The sequence below is a fragment of the Micropterus salmoides genome, unplaced genomic scaffold (genome assembly GCF_014851395.1).
Source record: "Micropterus salmoides isolate LMB-PRFRI ecotype aquatic unplaced genomic scaffold, ASM1485139v1 Ms_hic_scaffold_1535, whole genome shotgun sequence".
NCBI classification, from domain to species: Eukaryota; Metazoa; Chordata; class Actinopteri; order Centrarchiformes; family Centrarchidae; genus Micropterus; species Micropterus salmoides.
The window spans coordinates 22,610-38,967 of record NW_024040636.1 but is presented as its reverse complement, the minus strand read 5'-3'; the positions used below and the strand labels follow the sequence as shown (position 1 = coordinate 38,967).

At 39.1% G+C, this 16,358-nt stretch overlaps 1 protein-coding gene across 1 annotated transcript in view; it reads left to right on the top strand.

Annotated features, from left to right (window-relative positions):
* Window positions 1-152: 152 nt before the first annotated feature.
* The window catches only part of LOC119904791 (PDZ domain-containing protein 2-like), a gene marked incomplete at its 3' end in the record, with an annotated part of 35,380 nt that continues 19,174 nt past the window's right edge, over window positions 153-16,358 (top strand). Inside the window, exon 1 of the mRNA XM_038721472.1 lies at window positions 153-455. The remainder of the gene's footprint in view (window positions 456-16,358) is intronic.

Below are 16,358 nucleotides of genomic sequence, written 5' to 3'. Positions count from 1 at the left end.
TAGGTGGACCAAAGTAGGGATTCGCACACTATCAGCCACATCGTTGGGAAGTCGAGCAGCATACAATGTGGGAGGAAGTGATGCCTGTGGGCGGAGTTCAGGGCAAAACAGCCGTCTCGACTCCGCCCTCCGCCTGCAGGCGAGACTGGGCGGCATGTGGAGAACAAATGCACAACATTAATGACTGCGGTTCTAGGAACGTTTGGCGTAGTGGATGGGTTTTTCTGCACTGGTTATCTGTTGAATGGACTTTCGAAATCTGTACCCACTTTTTTTCCAGCAGAGATGCTGCTTTGCTGTACTTTATTTTTCCACGGATTTAACAGCTGATGCGCATTTATAAATTGTAAATGTGTCATTCATCGGTTTCATTTTTTAAACCGTGAAAACATGGACTATTCTAATGTTTTGAACTGGAATTGAGCCTTCGAACTCCATGACCGTATAGTTGAAAGGTACGGCGTACTCTGTATTATAGCCTACTAATGTAATGTTACTATCTGCTAGTTTCCTACATTCTGACCATAGTGGAACATACTGGGTAACAGTGACTTACAAAGTGACGCTTTTTCCTATCAGTGTGTTTAAAGTGTATTTTCACAGGGAGACAGAAATGGATAACGTTAAGGCAGCCTTCAGTATAATTATAGTCATGAAGCAAAAAGACACGAATCAACTATCAACCCAAAACACAGGAGGTCTGTTCCATTCAGCTTTAGAACTCCTGTCTGAAAACACTTTTCCTAACCATTTTTTACATTCTAATTTGTATGGATTCAAATGTGAACCCGCAAATGCGTTATTAAATATGAGCACCGGCTGCATTTGAAATGTAGCCCACTGTAGGGAGACTGCGGCCACCATTACAGCTTTAAAAACAGCATTTGAAGTTGCCTTGATCAAGTTGTGTATTTGCCGGGCGGGAATGTCCTGCGCCCCACGTCTTGCTTTTATGGCTGGCCCGTATGCCGGCCCTTTGGATAGGCCAGTGGCTATTCGATACGAGAGTCTCGGTTTCGAAGCCGGTCACGTCGGCCTTTCTGCCCTTTTGTGGGTTTCCTCCGGATGCTCTGGTTTCTCCCACCATCAAAAACATGTTAGGTAGGTAGACACTGCATTTCCATCTGGAGTTGGTCCCCGTGCGCTGTACAGTGGCTGCCCACTGCTCCCTTCAGGGATGGGTTAAATGCAGAGGATGAATCTCGTTATGTGAATGTGACAAACAAAGTACCTTTACCAATAAAACAATAATAATAATAGTCATGGTGATATTAATTTTCCTTAATAACAATATAACAAATGTTCAATAAAAGTCTGATTTAATTAATTTCAGTCACGAATGAATTAGTACTTCATTTTTATGTTAAGATATGTTTTTTGTTGAGGAAATGGACTGAAAAAAGATTTTACTTAATTTTACTTATGCACAATAATAATAATAATAATAATAATAATAATAATATCATAATTGTTTTGAATGTTCTACCTCAAGTTTGTTAAGTTATCCTCTGTTTGGCATCAAGTGTTTGTTCTGACCATAAAACCACAATTAACTGCTTGGGTTTTTTTTTTACTTTAACTCAGGAGCAAAAATCAGCCTTTAAACTTGAAACAAATAATCATTTGACAATTATTGTGATAACTATCGATATCAAACTATATGACATTTTTATTGTGATTACATTTTTGGCCATATTGCCCAATCCTACTTGCTTCATTTAATGAATGCTTTTACCAAATGCTACTTTGACAAGTAATATTTTTTAGAGAAACTGCTTTGTCTTAATACATTCTCTTAAAGTACAATTATGGGGTTACTAGATAAATAAAAAGCAAAGAACGAGGTAAAATCGTGTAAAGTGTGCTTTGTGGTGAAAGTGAATATTGGTACACCAATTTTAAAAGTAGAACGCACATAAGATAAATCATTAAGGTTTTTCTCACTCCTCTCTGGTGCCTACAAATGGGTCCTCTGCAGCACATCTGTCTGTCAGACTCTGTCATGCTTAAATGAGATAGGTGAATCGTCTTAGATTGGTATGCCTTCACTACACTCCAGCTGAGGAAATCTCTGCTCTCTGTAACTCCTGTCAGTGTTCTTCTCATGCTCTTTTGGCTACAGCTTCCAAATTACTTCACTGTGGAACAATGTGATAGCTTTAACATATAGAGGCTGCCGTCCAGGCTGCCCTGATCATTTCCAGCCTACCGCCTTCAGGAGCCACAGAACAGTGACAGTTTCACAGAAGTACTGCATACAGTATTCTGAGAGTGTAGAGTGAAAGTTGAAGAAACCAAATGGTCAATTGTGGTTTAAGCTGTTCTTTATGGTCAGAAAACTTGCCAAACAGTGGATCACTTCACAAATCTGAGGTAGAACATTGAAAATAGTTATGATAGAATCTTTTTTCAACAAATATGCCAGTAAACTTAGTTAAAATTATTTTGTCCTTTTTCCTCAACAAATTAAATATCTTAATAGAAAAAGTAAGGGCTAATTCATATAACAATCCAAATGAATAAAATCAAACATTTATTGAATATTTATTGAACATTTGTTATATTGTTATTGAGGAAAATTATATTGCGATAAATTGTTATTGTTTTATTATGGAGCCCTATCTGACACCGTGGATTAAATCGGAAATGAAAGCAACGGGAAATGTTAGACAAAATCCCCCACATTTTCTTACTTACCTTTAGCATTATCTATCACACTGATAGTTGTGAATTTTGCCAAGGTTTACACACTTAAATGAATGATTAAATTATAGTGTGTATAATGTGCTCCGCTGCAAACATTTTAATTGCCAAGTACCTTGTGACAATTAACTAAACAATACAGTATAGGCTTTAGCTCCATTGCTTGTGTGTCCTGGATTCCACTACACTTGTGGGGTCTGACAGCTTTTTGGGGAAAAAATGCTGGACCCCACAAGCTTAAAGGGCTTATTGACGTTCAAGACTTGGTTTTAGGGTTCCAGTTAGAATTAGGTTAATGTTAGGGGTAGGAGTTACAGTTAGGCATGTAGTTGTGATGGTTAGGGTTAGGTTGAGGGGCTAGGGAATGCATTATGTCAATGATGGGTCTCCACGAAAATAGTGACAGAATGGTGTGTGTGTGTGTGTTTACAGTATGTAAATGAATGAATGTCCTAGCTGGCTGTCCCACTGCAACATGTTGATGGCTGTCACAGTCGTGGTCGTCCTCCTCTCATACACCCCCTAATCTCTAGCTACAGCTAACCCTTCCCAACCCTCTATTGTTGCTTCATAGTGCTGGGCAGAGTGAAAGGCAGAATGACAAAACGACAAATGCCCGTACTGTGCTGGTTAATGTTTACTTATTGTGTCATCTAAGTCAACATTTGTGTAAAATTTGGAATTGCCCAATTCATTCTTAAATTGTGTCTCAAAACGTATTTGTTTCTTCCTGTATTCTCCTCAGTCTCTTGAAAATGAGAGAGGGGGAGAGGGAGAGGGATGTTGGAGAACAAGGAAGAGACTGCTAGATTTTTAAAGTATCCAACCAAAAAAATCCCACCACCTCCAAAGCAATAACCGCAAAACACATGTGCAGTGAGTGCATGGGCAGGACAGACAGGTAGGCCAGCCAATCTCTATTAAAACAGTAAAACACTATTCATATAAAATAGTGTATTTAAAAATATTAAATATGTCCATTTTTCATAATCACAAGGTTATATGTCCATGTTTAGAATGGCAGAAATATACTGTAGCTACCCAGAAAGAAATTACCTTATTTCATTTTGAATACCACATATTTGATGCATCACGGGGACAACTGAAAATGTGTTGTTATTTTTACATCTATTTTTCTGTCTAAAAAAATCAATGAAAAGTATCTTCTATTCTATCCTTTGAGATTTGTTTTCATCTCTCTGAGTCCATAAAGCAAAGTTATTGTATTTTAATATAAATTTTAATCCTTAATTGCCTGTGTTTAAAATGAACTAATATCATCCATCAGTTATATCCTAACTGAAGTGCAATTAAATAAATATCCTAAATGCCATTAAATAGTTTAATATGATAATTTTCAGTATTCATACAACAAGTAAATTTGAATTGACTGATTAAATTTCTTCAAAAAACTTGTGAAAATGTGGGATAAGAAAGCCATTGTCATTCAGCATAATGGGTGGCATTGTGGTATAACATGAAACTTTTTTGTTGCACTGAAGGACAAAAGCGTGATACTAAAGGACTGATTTGATACATAGACATATTTAACAGGCAGTTCCTTGGCCACCTATATAAAGTAATGACCTTAACCTATAAAAATTTCCTTACTTTTCATATTTAATATAGCTGTTTATAAAATAATAACATTAAAAGTATGTTTTCTGTATTGTACTGAAGGACATGCATTTTGTTACCAGTGTTACTAGAGGATGAAAAAGGGAAATCATCATATATTTCACAGAGATTTCCTCACTTTAGCCCATAGATCTTTTGTTTTTGGTGTCACACACTGTCACATGATTATTATCATGTGATATGCTTTAAAATGGCTTTTTATCTTTGTTATACTGAATGACATTCATGAAGCACAAAAGTTCGGACAGATATTATTAAAGTTTTAAAATATTTACACTATGTTGCCTGTTATTTTATATGCTGCTGCAAACATTTCAATCATGAACGAATTACCACTTAACTCTTTGACCCATAAATGAGTCTGATGAATGATGAACAACACAGTCCACCCTGTACTCTAAGTTAGACAGATGCTAGCTCAGCATATTTTCTTGCAGTCAAATAGGCAAACTTAAATTGGTTAACAACAGCAGCAAATTCCATGCTCCATACCATACTGAACTCAGTAATAGTAAATACCCTACTATTAGCTGAGAAAAAACTATATTGTAATAGGACTCAGACATAACTGTTCAGCTTTGCAAGTACAGTTGGACCAGCTCCTTGGTATTTTGTCAGTAAGGTTACTAGTACAAAACACTAGCTTAGGACACACCCCAGAATGACACACAGCTTGTCAAACACGTTCGTTTTCAACACAAGTTTGGAAATGCGATGACACCTTTTGCAGCAATGCCTAGCTGAAGGACAAAATAAAATTGTAAAGTCTGCGAAGAGCAGAGTGAGAACTACATTCATAGTCAGTAGTGATTTACACCTGTTCTCACCAACCTGATGACTGAGATTTTTTGTGTAACTTATTAACTGTTCTTGTTTAGCCAAGATAGGTAGTGTTGACCAATGCCCAGTTGGTAAATGAATTGCCCAAATGTTACAAACCTGAATGAACACTCATGATAAATGACTACCACATTTAGATCACTGTGGTCGGGTATTCGGATTTGGGGGCAGATCTAAATGAATTTATGCATGCTGTAGTTGTGTAGGCATTCCACAGGTCCACTTCGAATCAGGTCCATAGTTATGATTCTGTGCCTGGTGCGGTTTCCTGTTATTGTCAGGAAGTGGTGCTGATCTGCACATTTTATATGCCGCTATAATTCTGGATCTTTATCGCTTAATTGTCAATGAAATAAATTAGCCTTTGCATATCTCTGTTGAGACATTACACAGACAGTTTGAAGAATGTACTTTATTTTTAGAGCTGTGGTGCTAGTGAGTGTAACAGTGTAAATGTTATAGATTCTCTACCTTTATTGTTGTCATGACTTATGTGTGTGTTAGCTAATAACATAGGCTAGATAACTAGAACATGATCATTGAGGCAAACTGCAAGGCATTGCAGCATATGTTCAAGTCCTAGTTTGACTTTCTGACAGTCTCAGACTCTCATTCGGTCCAGTGGGACTTGTCAACGTCATGCCTGCTTCAGTAGACTTCAATAGAATTGGCACCACAGTTTAGTACCAATGCAGAATTTGAACGTTATCACTATGAAATAATAATCCTTCCTTCTTTTATAGTTGCCTTGGGTATCAGCTAGGGCTGGACCCGAATGTTGGAATTTTCGATCGTTGGGTACACATTAGATTTTCAATTTTGAGATTTGAATGTTGAGGGTTTTTTTCCGCACAGCTGACCTCTGCTCACAGCAGTGAACATAACACTCCAGTTGACATCAAAGGGAAAAAAAAATTTGCCGTGACATTTGCCAGCCGAGCAGGCTAACTTCCGGTTTAGCCCTCCGCTAACATGAATGGGGGTAAAATTGTAAACGTGCAGCTGGTATAGCCTTTTCAAATGTTATCGACCAAATGGATCACATTCTGATAATGAAACGAGTCATTTCGCTCGGGTTGTGACGGTTAAATATATCGATCCACCGTGTTACAGCTGCCGTTTTGGCTGCTAGTAAAAGTTACTTCAAAGCACGGTTCAAAGCATGTTTTAAAAGTCACCAGCTGTGGACTACAGTGGACCACATTAGTGTTGTTTCCTTTCTGTAACAATGTAACATTTCGGATGTACTGAAATGGGGCTTTTTATAATCTTTGGCCATATGGCGCCTAGCAGGGGGGGATGGGATGAGACATGTAGGTCAGCCTGAAACACGGAACAAAGAGTGGAAAACTAATCCTTGTTGCCAGACTGTAATGTAGAGACATTTGTTCACCCAACAGTAAAGCAGCGTCTGAGAGTGCCTCACCTTTAGAAACAAAGAGGTGCTGTATAGTGCTAAACAATGCAGTTTCACAAAGAATGACTGTGTCTGTGCAGGCAGGGGGGGGGGGGGGGGTATGAGCAGTCGATAGTGACTAGCAGCTGTGTAAAGCATGTCAGTGTTCCTTGTATCAGAAGTCAGAAGTTTTATTGCCAGGTATGTGTACACATACGAGGAATTTGACTCAGGATTTTACCTTACTCACGATATGCTTACTTATACAATACAATAACACAATAATAAAATAATAATAAAATAAAATCAGACACAAACTACTGAATAGACAACACTAATATACACACTTGAACAAAACAATATAGACATATTGACAAATAGTGCAGTGATCAGAGTGCAAGGGATGCAAGAGTAAACTATTCTCATTATGTACATGTTGAAGGTGAATATGATATACAGGTACACATACACATACATGCATACATGTACACAGTGTGATGGAGCATAGTGCAAAGGATGCTGGAAAAAATAAATAAGACCTATGACCTTGTGACCTGAGGTAGGTGTATTGGTATACAGTATATACAATATGACATAGTATGAACAGCACTGAAATAGAATGGTGAATAAATAAATAATAAGTGGAAACCAGTAAACAGGGGCTGATTAGAGGCAGAGTTACTGGGTTATTGCACAGGAATTGTTCCTGACATTGAGTCAGAAATCAGCTGTTCATCAGAGTGATGACTTGTGGGAAGAAACTGTTCCTGAGTCTGTTGGTTTTGGCGTACAGTGCTCTGTAGCGCCTACCAGAGGGGAGGAGCTGGAACAGGTTGTGTCCGGGGTGAGATGGATCTGCATTGATGTTTCCTGCCCGTTTTCTGACTCTGGAAATATGACCGTTGTGTCGTCAGCGAACTTCAGGTGTTTGACAGATGGGTCTCTTGAGGTGCAGTCGTTGGTGTAGAGGGAGAAGAGCAGTGGGGACAGCACACACCCCTGGAGGGCGCCAGTGCTGATGGTCCAGGTGCTGGATGTGATGTTTCCCAGCCTCACCTGCTGACTCCTGTCAGTCAGGAAGTCTGTGATCCACTGACAGATGGAGGCTGGCACAGTGAGCTGGGTGAGTTTGGTGCTGAGGATGTCCGGGATGATGGTGTTGAACGCCGAGCTGAAGTCCACAAACAGGATCCTAGCATGTGTCCCCGGAGAGTCGAGATGTTGCAGGATGTGATGCAAACCCAAGTTGAAAGCATCATCCACTGACCTGTTAGCCCTGTAGGCAAACTGCAGGGGGTCCAGCAGGGGGCCTGTAATTCCCTTCAGGTAGGCCAACACCAGTCTTTCAAAGGACTTCATGACTACAGATGTCAGGGAGACGGGCCTGTAGTCATTTAGTCCAGAGATGGAGTTTTTTTTTGGGACCAGTATGACTGTGGAGCGTTTGAAGCAGGAGGGAACTTCACATAGCTCCAGTGATTTGTTGAAGATCTGAGTGAAGATGGGAGCCACCTGGTCCGCACAGATTTTCAGGCATGATGGTGAGACACCGTCAGGTCTAGGAGCCTTCCTGATCTTCTGCTTTTGGAAGAGGTGGCTCACGTCCTCTTCACAGATCTTGAGTGCAGGTGAGAGGTCAGAGGGGGAAGGTGACTGTTTGAAGATGGCATTGGAGCGGGGGAGAGGTGTGATTCTGGGCTTTTCAAACCTACAGTATTGTATTACAGCAATGTGTATCTGCGTTCTTCCCCTAAGAGGGATGAAAAGTTAAGGCAGCCCTGAACAGGCATACACACATGCTCTCTCAGGGCTCCAGTCTGCGACCAAATGGTCGCATCTTTTGAGACAGTGCAAGTATTTTTTACAACTACTTGCACATGTGCAACCTGCAAATTTGACATTTTTTTGGGGCCATCGGGAGCACCAGGAGATTTCCTGCGGCAGCGATATTATTTTTTAATATATTTTTTTAAATATAGGCTAACAAGCAGCAGATTCCATACATCCACTGTTTGTATTTCTGTTTCTCTGCCAAATACACGCTGGCTACCGTTAATAAGTCAGTAAGAACTTTCAACTTAAAACCACCAGGTTTTAGGGTTTGTGTGTCTAAAGCCTTTTCAGACAGGAAGCGACGCTCCGCCTGCTTGCTTACTTGGATCCGCGGGATGTCACTGTGCTCCTTATGTGAACAGAATGAACACTGCTCTGTGGGTAGTAACCATGGTTGTGCGCTTCTGAATGTTTGTGCTGTTAGCTTTATGGACACCAGGAAGTGAACACTGTAATTATTTTTTTTGTAGGCTATAGGAGTGATTTTTGGACTTTTGCATTATAGGCCTAGGCTACTTACTTTCATTGTTGTAGCTTATGTACAAGTTCAGTGAACGTGTGTGTGTGTGTGTGTGTGAAGTTATTTTGATACTTTTGATATGATTGATGTTTGAATATAAAGATAATCTTTTCTTCTTTTTTTTTAAGTGTAGGCTAATTGTTTTTGTGTCTAGCCTTAAGTACATTTGTTCTATGATTGTTGTATTTCTCAGGAGTTTGTGAAGGTGCACCCATAGCCATAGCATACCTTGAAAACTCAATGTCAGATAGACTACTTTAATGGTCAGTCCCAAATTTCTGTAATGTGAATAACTTTCTTCCCAGATGAACATAGTTAACATAGTGGCAACATCTCTACGTAGTTTGGTACATGATATATATAGATAGGATTCTACATTAGCGGTCTGGTGGTTTGTGTGAACAAGTTGGCCTGGGATTCCTGGCGTGAATTATTGTGCCAGTCTGCCCCTGGCTAAGGGAGTTTACAAGACTAAGATTTAGCAAAAACACCAACACCATGAACTGAATTGCACTAGATGTGGTCCACAACATGTGGGGGAAACCAAGTTTGCTGAGGTAAGTGACACCACACAATTTAAACAGCACATCTTAATGAAGCACAACAGCAACGTAAAACATAAATATGCAGAGACAGATAAGCTACACAAATGAAACGGCCACAACCTGAATTTCCCCAATGGGGGGTTAATAAAGGTATATTTTATCTTATGTGAATTTGTTAAGCACCATTTAATTTCTCTTTGAACTAAAAGATTTTTAAATTAAAAAAGTACCTTGGCATGCCAAATATGACGTCCAGACTTTTGTCAAACGAGAATAAATAAATAAATCTGTCACAGGGCAGTCACTGTCCCTTAGCCCTGTAGACCATAAGCCCCCCAATCTCTGTCGTCACACGTGACTGGCCGCATGCACCCACACCGCACAGTGTTCAGTCAGTGCGTGAGTGTGCATTGCTGAGAAAATGCATAGGAGAACGAGATAAAGAGTAAAAAGACAGAGCTAAGATGAAGCAAAGCCAGGAGAAAAGTGCCATTAAATGCTGTAAAATTACAGATATCTTCATGATCCAGGAACATGGTGATGTTTAAAAAAGAAAACAACATAGATTACTAGCAGGCCCTCATCACATCACATCATATCATATATCACTTTGGTCTTCTTCACTGTTTCAGCTGTGGCTTACTCCCTTTTATTGTGAATTGCACATACATACACTCTGCCACCGTGCCGCCGAACGTGTTGCAGGCTGCAGTTGTTTGGCAGTGAGCTAGAGATTATGTGTAGAGGGGGAAGGGCCCTATTTAGAGGGATTTAGGTCGTTACTGGAAATGTCCTGTTAATTCTGTTGTTACTGAACTGTGTCCAGTTGATAAACTATTCTGTTTGTGTCTCTCTTTCTCCTTTGACTGTCTGTCTATCTGAAGATTACAATGTATCACATACTCACTGTCAGATGTTAAAGAAATACAGCATAGCCCTTCCGGAGCAACTGCAAACGCTTGATGACTTTTAAGCGCTGTGAATAGCTGCAGGTGCAGAGTGGAGCTGTATTTCCCATACATTGATTTATTTGTGGTGGCCGCCACAATATTAACAATGGTTGCCACAGACTGATTCTTTTTTTTTACTATTCAAAATCACAATGGAAAGTATTTCATTGTATTGCTGTGCCAGTGCATTGATTCGCTAGGCTTCAGTTTGCAAACAGTATCTCGATCCAACTAAATTCACTGGCTTATCCTTCCGGAATGACCATTCTCAGTTCAGTTAGAGAGCTCAACATTCGGCCATGTTTCAGTTCAGTGATTGCCACTACGCAGTTGGAGCTCCAGTGTTCTGTTGATATGCGCTACCTATCGAGATATACTACTTAGCCGTTCTGTGCAAGTGCATGGTTAGACTCTGCAATTGCTTCTTGCTAAGGGAGCATTTTTCGGTGAACAAATTCACCCATTGGTTTGTGGGCTACCGTTTCGAAGCCTTGAGTTTGGCATTTTTTCTGTCGCCATCTTGTTTTTTTGTCACCAGAAGTGACCATATTCAGTGTGATATTAACAAATTTTATTATATATATATATATTGCTAATTTTGGCTAGCAATAAAACAGGCTTAAAACAGTGTACAGTGGAAAGTACTTTCCGGAAAAAATTCCAGAAAAACAGCTGTCTCTTTAGGCCCTGATCAGACAGAATGCGTTTTTTTTGCAGTGAGAGGTGCGTTTTTTCAATTGTTTTCTATTGGCAGTGAGCATTTTGCGGACTGCTTATCTGCAGTTGCCTAGCAACATTAAAAAAAAAGCACCGCACTGCTCTTTTCTAAATTCAACCAAAAAGGCATTGCTCTGCACCTCACGCTTTCAAACCTGCAAACCGCTTTCTGTCGGATCGAGTGTCTTTTAGTACAGCCAAAAGCTGAACATTCTGAAAATTTACTTTTTTTACAATTGCCATGGTAGTGGCTTGTAAATCCAGCCACTCCTTAAAGCACACCTATTTTCTTCTAAATGTGACCATGATTTACTAAATGATGATGCTGGGCAACGATTCAAATTTATAATCGTGACTAATCGTATAATTATCACGATTAATTACATGATTGTCTGCGATTAATCACAATTAATCACAATTGTGATTAATCACAATTAATCGCATAGTTATGCGCAAAATTAAATAATGAATTCTAAAGTAGTGTATTGTGCACTTTTAATTTAAATGTACTTCTATATACACAAACATGCAATAACGGGGTTTGCAAACACTTTAAACAAATAATGTGCTTTTTACCAGCAGTATTCTCTTTACACAGTAACTATAAAATATTTCTTGTAAATCTCAACTTAAACATTAATGTAATCAAATCAAATATAAAACCAAAGCTATTTGCCACTGCCAGGACATTACCTTTTATCTAGCTTGTTAAAACAAGTTACCATCAGAGTCCAGAGCCACAATCATAACATCATAACAGGCACCTTCTGAGCAACAGGTTAACATATATAAATCTGTTTACTTGTTTTCTTTTCTGAACAGGTATCAGCAGAAACATTTTTCTTTTATCAGGGAGCAGCATAAACAGTCTAATTTCGATAGCAAGTGTCCCTGAAAGTGATGTGTTCGCCTCACGCAAACGCCTGCCCGCTGCCTAAGCTGAATTGCCTTGAAATTTTTTTACGCTGCACAAATTATTGGATCATTGGATTGAAAATGATCATCATGCTCATGAAACTAGACTGAGACCATAAACTCATTAGGAAAGTGTTTACTGAGGTAATAAATCAGGTTTCAGGAGGAGGATGACCACAGCAGCCAACATGCTGCACTGGGAGAGTCAGTTAGGGCAGAAACAACAGGTGAGATTGACCGCAGACTCAGAGGTAGAAGCAGGGCAGGTCAGAAAAGTTGGTTTTTCTTAGGAAAAGTGGCTTGATTTCTATTCAATAATGTACTGGATACTTTATATACTGTGTATACACAACATGATGCAATGGAGCTGAACCCTATAAAATGTATTGTATTTCCACATATTTACAGGAGACATATTACCAGTTGCTAGGGGGTTTCCTGTAGAACGCTCTCTGCTTCTCAGTGATGGGTCCAACCCGCTGTGTGCAGTCAAACTGAACTGTTCAAGTGCAAGTGCAGGAAATAACGTGTTCTTGACCAAAATATTCTGTGCACCCAAACTGATTGGCCGTGTAGCCTTTGTTTAAGGCTTTATTGTAAATAACTTGTGCACAACAAGACCTGGTATCAAGAGATATTTGACTATTGTCCTTTGCAAGTCATGTTCATGAAGACTAATCAAAAAGCTGTCAGGTTATCACCAACTTTTTTACTGAGTATTTTGCATATGTATAGGAGAGATGTTTGTACATATAGCATTGCTTGGTTTCATCACTTCAATTCAGCCCTTGTGTCTTAACCAGGACTCTACTGAATGAACTTCACTATGAACTGTTTAATTTCTATGGAGCCTGGCATGGTTTGTGGTGGACACATGGGAGACAAAAATACATGTTGTAAAGTGTTTGCAATCTCCCAAGATGGTTTTTGTGCTGTCTACAGGAAATAAGCTTGAATCATCTATTCACAGCAAGACTGTCCTCCAGAGAAAAATGACAGCATTAACATGTTCAAGCAGCTGAAAAAGACTGATGTAGATGTCAAAGGGTCTAAGGTCGGTGGCAGTACCATAACATATTGATGTTGCTGCTTGGGGGGTGCAAGGAACTTTTCAGGATCATGTTCAAAAGGTTTTTAGGTATAATGCAAAAGTCATTTTATTATCTTTCAATATTCACTTGGTGATAAATATTGGTTGATATTTAAGATTGATTTGGGTATTTATATCTTAGTTTCATTTATACCTTCTACGTTTTGTATAATATCATTATAGAGTAGTAACTTATTTTGTTTACAGTAATTTTTACAGTAATTTCGACTGAATGCTAACATAGCTCCTGGCTTTTGTAGTTATTGTAGGTTTTTTTTCAGCTCAATCTGTGTCCCTCCCCAGAGGTTCTCTAAATAAAGGGAAAGAGAATAGTTTGCCAGTTGTCTGTGGTGATGCGCAAAGTTGAATACTCAGCTGAATCTTCTGAACACACCCACATCAGGATTGCTACCCCAATGCAGCTGTAACAAACAGCACAAACAGCAGATTTATTATTGCTGGAGTGAAAACACAGGGGCAGACACTTAGCTGTTCTAGCTCGTTCTTTGTTCTTAATAAAAGCTTCATGTACGTGTGTACCACAAGATTTCCTCAGCTCATTCAGCCCCTCATTTCCCCTTTATTATCATCTGTTTAATTTCAGCTGTCAAATAAAGTAAAATAGCACCAAAATAAAATCATTTAAAGAGGTAATTTTATGCTTTTTGGCTTTTTCCTTTTCCTTTATTGTGTTATATACATATATAGAATATAATAATATTTTTTTTTGTGCATGTAATAGGTTTGCAAAGTGAAAAAGCCCAAAGTCCAGCCCAAAGGGAGTTACCATCAACAGAAAACGCTGTTCCTGAACTGCCTGAAAATAGCTAGTTTGTACTACTATCACATGGTAACACGTGTCATAATGCTTGCCTAGTTCCCGCCTGCTGGCATATTTAGCTAAACCCAGAAAAGCTCTTAGAGATCTCTTGGACTTCCTCCCATTAATCATCCATGATGGGACTGTATCTGTCTTCTTTACCCCCTGATATCACATTTTGAAAGTTTCTTCCTGAGAGCCTTGTAAATGTACCCCTGCTAATCTAGACCATAGTTCAGCTTAGGCCAGAACAGGGCAGACCCTGTTTGCCTTCAGTTGGAGAGGAAAGGAGTTGTAGAGACAGATGGTACCACAATGCCCAACAGTTTATTTGAAGTCAAAGCTCTGTATAGTCATTAAAGTGTGGTCTCATGGTAGCCTGCGTTTTAGTCTATATCTGCCGAGATGTGGCTTTACTCAACTCGCTGTCTGTAGTTAAGAGTGTAGATGAAGGGTCTACCCAGATTCCTTACTTCACATTCACTGTGTAAGGGGCCCCTGAAGACCTCTGCTGGCTTAGCATGTTTCAGACCAACAAACTTAACATTCATCAGCCATTTACAAAGCATAACTTTAGAAGTTATAGAAGTTAATAGTTAAAAGTTTATAAATAGATTTTAATAGTTCATGCAGGTTTGGTGTATTTTAGGATGTCTTGCACTTCTATAAATAAGTACACAACATTCATTTAGTTTATAGCAACATTACCTTCACTGTCTGTACCTCTGTGTGTAGGCTGCCTCCCTCCCCTCTCTCGCTCCTTACCTCTCTCTCTCTCTCTCTCTCTCTCTCTCACCCCAACCGGTCGAGGCAGATGGCCGCCCACCCTGAGCCATGGTTCTGCTCGAGGTTTCTGCCTCTTAAAAGGAAGTTTTTCCTTGCCTCTGTCGCCTAGTGCTTGCTCTTGGTGGGAACTGTTGGGCTTCTGTAAATATCATCACAGAGTACGGTCTAGACCTGCTCTTTTATGAAAAGCGCTGTGAGATAACAGTTGTTGTGATTTGGCGCTATATAAATAAAATTGAATTGAATTGAACAAGAGGTGTTCAGGGACATTCTACCGTAGAGACATTTTTGCCATGAGCATCCAAGTTGTTGCTTTTAACACTGTAAAAGTTGCATCCTTGGATCCTGGAACTGACATTCAGAATGGTTAAACATAATTGGGATTACGTGATTCATTCTACAAAATCAAGTATTTCAGTAGTTTTTTTATCCAACCATGAGTTTTGAATGATGCATAACCAGTTAAGTTAGTTTCATATGAACTCTTAGCGTTTGCCCAGGTGGTACGGTTCGAATAGGCTGGTGTGAAATTTGTCAAATCAGATTTTCAGATCTGATGCATTAGTATATCTGTGGTTGAATAAGGAAATTATATTACATTATAAAATTACATTATAAATTCTTCTTGGATTAAAACAACTTTCTTTACTGAACTTATTGATCTTATAGCATCATCCTGAATGATATGATTTATATGGTCAGCATTTCTTTTTTCTTTTCATGACTTTAATATAATGATATTTTTTGCTATTTCATAACCCTGTGGGGTGAAACTGGTCATTGTTTTGAACAATATACACAACTAAACAGGGTTTTCAAAAACTCCTTTCCTTGCTCTGCCTAAGAATGCCTTAAGTGTGTTTTAAAACAGGTGTGTGTTGTGTATTTATCTGTTTCTCATTAAAGGCTAGTGAATTGTAGTGAGCAGCACAGAATTTTTTTTATGTAACAAAAAATCCTGCTTCTGCCTGTGTGTCATTATTAACATATACTATATACTATGATTTTGCCATGTGGGTAGTTTCACCCAAACATGTTACTACAAAACAGACCAGATCTAAAAGCTAAAAATGCACAGTACACAGGTATTGTTCTGTGGTGCAGTCAGGTTATTTCCTCGCCTGCTTCCTGTTTGTTATCTTTGGGACTCACTGTGCTCCACGGTGGCGAGAGAGTAGAGCATGTGGTGATGCCAGTCCAGTTGCAATCCCTGCAATCTTGGTGTCAAGAAAGACTGCAGTCTCTCAATGGAGTGACTTTGCGCTGTCAAGCCACAACTACACATGGCAAATCCGCTGGGTTATGTTTTATCCAACTAGGACCAGACTGTCGTAAAGTAACCAAAGAAACCCCTGCCAAAGACTAAATAACCCTACTTCTTCCTGACTTGAGCCCAAATGCATGCAGAGGGGGGTGCAATTGGTGCTTGAGCACTTTTGCCCTTTGATGCCCAATGTGCCCTTTTGTCAATGACAAATTTAATTAATTAATTATTTTTTTAATTTGTAGAGTTTTTGTGAAGGCCTGCCGAATCAAACTATTAGTAAAATGAATTAATAATAATTTCACAGAAAATAAAATGACCCACATTATGACCTTTCACCT